The sequence below is a fragment of the Pteropus medius genome, unplaced genomic scaffold (genome assembly GCF_902729225.1).
Source record: "Pteropus medius unplaced genomic scaffold, Ma_sr-lr_union100, whole genome shotgun sequence".
NCBI lineage: Eukaryota > Metazoa > Chordata > Mammalia > Chiroptera > Pteropodidae > Pteropus > Pteropus medius.
Genome location: NW_024344436.1, coordinates 3,258,091 through 3,262,461, shown reverse-complemented (window position 1 = coordinate 3,262,461; position 4,371 = coordinate 3,258,091). Strand labels below are relative to the sequence as shown.

Here is a 4,371-nt window from a genome sequence, read left to right as displayed (position 1 = left end):
CTCTGCACACATACACATACACACATACAAAAAAGGCACTGCAGGGCAGAAATTCCTCAGGTGCTCGCTAATGGAATTCCCAGGGTCTTGGAGCCGCTTCGGGGATCAAGAGATCTCATAGCCCCTGCTGGGGTAAGGAGCAGCGAGTCTGTTCCATTTAATCAAATACAGAATGAATTTTCAGCTCTATTCACTAGCTTGTCTCCAGGGCTCTCAAAAGGCACCAGGCAGCTAGAATCACACACATGTGGCTCTTTTAGGCAAGTATAATTAGTTTGATTTTAAAAAGCCACATTAATAATATCACCTCAGGACCATTATTCAGGAGACAGATGACAATGATACTGTATGTTTTAAGCCTGACAATGGGGAAAGAGCACAAACAATGAGGGAAAACTTGAAGGATTAAAAAAAAAAAAACCAACAAACCCGTTTTTCATTTAATTGAAATCCAATATTTTTAAAGTGACATTAAGTATATTCCATATACTTAATTTTAATCAAAAAGAATCAAGTAAAGCCCTCCTCCCCATTCTCTTGAAAGTGAATTAGTACTATACACAACAAAAATTTATAAATAAAATGTTTATAAATAAATGCAATGTTTAAACGCAATATAAAATTTTAAACAAAAACAATAAAACATTCTAATTCAATCCAAGTTAACAAAATTTCTTGGGAAAAAGCACTAATCAAAAACTGTAAAATCAAGTCCTTCAAAGCGACCTGTTTGGCAAAGAGCCTCCAAATTCCATAATCTAATTAGTTGCTATTAAGTGGTAAGATCATCATCTATCTAAAGACTACCTGATGGGCAACTCATCTAATCTTCTGATGTGCTGTCTTATCTACACTTCTATGCAATACAAACGCTAATAACAGGTGACAGCTAATGTAATTGCATGTTATTAATAACAAATTTTTCAATCAGTTATTTTTCATTTCCTACCCCAGCCTAATTTCACTAAGATAATGTTGAATCCCTGAAATCCTTTCCTCAGTATTTTACTTAGAAATAATCACCAAATTTTAGCCTAAATATTTGCAAAAGAAACATTTCTAGAGAAGAAAATTTTTACTTCAACTTTTATTTTGACAAAACCATAAACGAAATCATCTCGAAAGTTATGAAAGCATAAGGGCAAAGTGAAAAACAAGAGGAAAGCACGAGAACTAGTCAACAAATTTTACCTGACCTCTTTAGAGCAAAGCCCTGACAGAAGTTCCTATTCCTGCACAAAGCCTTCATCTATATATCTTGCTGAACTTGGGGCGGGTCGGGGGGTGGGGGGAGTCCTATCTTAAAATGAGCTTAATTCCTTTCATGCAGAGTCAAACCACCTGCAAAGAAGGCAAGTAGTAAGATTGATGTAAGCCAACCTACACAGGCTAGATCAGTGTGCTCCAAGTCCTAAGGGCTCTTTGTGCCTCCCCGCTTGAGAGTAGAGCTGTTTAAGTACTTTCCACAGAAGAGGAGGTTGATGAGAACCATAGCAATCAATCAAAGCATCCCAAGTGAGTTACTACACAAACAATAGCACAGTACCTCTAGTAACTGATTTTCCTGGTTGACTACACTATTCAAACAAAGACAGATTTCCCAAATACTATATTTGAGTTTTTGCATGTAAGTTAAACAATATACAGTTGTGTTTTTTATAGAAATATAAATGTTTCTGCTCTATACATGCCAAACACACCCAGGGCACGTCTTTACAAAAAATGAAACAGGTTTTCTCCATCCTTCTCAAATAACTTAAAATATGAGGCAGTTTACTTCAACATGTGGGTAACAGAAACTACTATAATTTAGTGCCTCTCTGGGTTCCTAAGAATGCTTTCTAGTTAAGCACTAATTTAAAATTTCCAGAAATTTTCTGAAATTTCCTTTCATCTTGTCCTAAAAGTTGAACAACCCTCCCTTCCATTTTCAGTTAAAATAAAATACTCAAAAAAAAAAAGGGAGCTCTTAAATGTAATCAAATGTTAAGCATTCTACTGAGAATAAACCCATTTGATTCTCCAGCCCCCTCCCACCTCCTCTTCCCAGACACTGTCCATTCGGTATGCCAAGTGTCAGCTGGGAGTCTGAGGGCTACTGGTATTAATGAGGCATGGAATCAGAATTGGCCTCTTTCATCTTTACTGGCCATTGGCCTGAGAACAAATCTCATGTTACCTTTTAGGCCAATTTTCTGTTTCTCAAGGTTTCTGATTTAGGACACAGAGGCTGCCTTTCTGTTAATGAGGTTCCCTAAATTCTGCATCTCAGCTGGAAGGCAGCCTGCCCTTAAAGCACCTGCCACCCTCTGTAGTCGCGGCCAGGAATGGCAGGCATTCTAGAGAAGGGCTCCTTTTGGAGAGCCTTCCACCTGACTTGGTGGGGTTCAGGGAAACAATGAAGGGAAGGCCGAGAGAGTCCCCATACCCGCCTCAGTGATTTATGACTGAAATTCCTAAATGTGGAGAAAAAGCAACAAAGGTCTGGAAACTGCAGGCTGTAATAAAAAGCGAGCTGCAATGTACTTAGAAATGATAATGCAACCTACAGAAAGCTTCATGGAGAAGGAAAATGCACTCCCTGGGGCTGGGAAGTCGGGGCGTCTGTGACGGCAGAAAAAGACACATTGCGCAGGACGTTTCTCCTGCTCTCCCCACATAAATCACCGTCTCGCGGGCGCCCTGAGGGTAGAAGCTGAGGGGCGGGAACCTCATTCCCTGGGGAGCAGGGGGCACCCCTGCTCCCCGCCAGGCTCGTCCCACCTGCCCGGCGCGTCCCTGTCACTGACACCCCGCCCGCCCCCGCAGGACGGCCCAGCGTTCCCAGACCCCGCTCGAGCCCCGGACCCCGAGCCCCAGGGCCCGCCGGCCGCCCGCCCCAACCGCCCGTCCCCGGACCCCACGGCGGGACCACCCCGCACCTCTCGGCGGGCCGGTGGAGCCCCCAGATCTCCTGCGGCAGCCAGCTCCCAGAGCCGCCCCAGGTCATCCCGCGCGAGCGGCTACCGCGGCGGCTGCGATCCGAGCGGCCTCCACGCGCCGGGCGGGGGCGGGGCGGGGGCGCGGGTCCCCGCTCTCCTCGCGCGGAGCCGCGCACCCGGGACTCAGGGGAGGGGGCGGGGCGGAATTGCGGGGCGCGCCCCCGCGGCCGCGCCTCCCCGCCCAGGCCCAGGCGCGCGGGCGCGTAACCCGGCGGCGCGGGAGCGCGGAGCAGCAGGCAGCATAGGGGAGCGCGCCACGAGGCCTCCCCGCCCGCCGGAGGGTGCGCGCGCAGCCGCCAAATCGGCGGCGGGGACGGGCCGTACTAATCTGCGAAGGGGGGGGCCCTAGTGTAGGACTGTCTCCAGTACCCTTTCTGCTTGTCTGCGAGAAGGCCGTTCGAGAAAAGCGAGAGCATTCCTTGCTTTGGTTTAGGATAGGTGAGGAGAAGCTGCTTCGGCAACTCACAGAGATTGCCACAAGACCTGCACTCACTCTCTCCTCCCCTTAAGTGCCCCGGGGAGGAGGCAGATCTAGCGGTCCACGATGGTCCGCAAGTCTCCAGGTGCCCCGCCCAGGCCCCGCCCAGGTACCGCCCCTAAGTTTTAGGAGGACTCCGTCGTCGCTCTCTACCCCGAGCGCTTACCTGTTGACTACCTCACGGTTTCAGGTTCCCGCTGCTATGGTACCTTTGCCTTTTCGCTGCTTTCAGTGTTTCGTTTTTTCCACAATTTCACCTGATTCCCCAACCCTCCCCTCCACCCCCGGATTCACAGTCACGCCAGCAGGCAACAAAACTCAGAGACTAGGTGTGAGGCTCGGTACTGGTGAAATCAGCGTGCCCTTTGGCCTCAGAGTCTAACCAACGTGTCCTTGGACCTGTCCCAAGTTATTTGATCTCACTGAACTTCAGTTTTTCAAAAAAAAAAAAAAGAAAAAGAATTTCTATTTAAAAAATTGTCGTGAAGCATAAATATACTGTAGGAACACACACAAAAAGACTTTCCTCCCACCTTCTATATTCTTCTAGCTCGGCTAATAATCAAATTTAACAAAGACAGATTAACAGGAGAAAAATGTCCAAAGTTTATTAGGATATACATGCAGAAGTACCGTAGATAGGAGACCCGAAAACACATTGGGTAGTTGAGGTTCGTATGCCATTTTGAACAAAGGAGAATGGCGGGGCCGGAGGAAGGGATCTGGGATTTCAAAGGGAAAGCAGGTAATTCACAGGTGGACAACATGTCGTAAACAAGTTCCTTCTGGGAAATCCAGAACAATGGGACACGGAAGTTCAACAAACAAGCTTTGCTAGATTTCTATCTGCCATATTTAATTCATATGAACTAAGGCGAAGCTGCTAAGGTGACTATGATAAAGTTCCCATCA

General features: G+C 47.0%; 1 protein-coding gene across 8 annotated transcripts in view; it reads right to left on the bottom strand.

Moving 5' to 3' along the window:
* Window positions 1–3,735, bottom strand: part of CDON (cell adhesion associated, oncogene regulated) — a 91,616-nt gene extending 87,881 nt beyond the window's left edge. For 2 of the 8 annotated variants that reach the window (XR_005654939.1, XR_005654938.1), the window contains exon 1: window positions 2,922–3,096. The gene's annotated coding sequence lies outside the window, so the exon portion shown is untranslated. Of the gene's footprint in view, window positions 1–2,921; window positions 3,099–3,625 lie in introns of those variants that run through there. The other 6 variants (XM_039872754.1, XM_039872757.1, XM_039872759.1 and 3 more) reach the window with 4 other exon arrangements.
* Window positions 3,736–4,371: the final 636 nt, after the last annotated feature.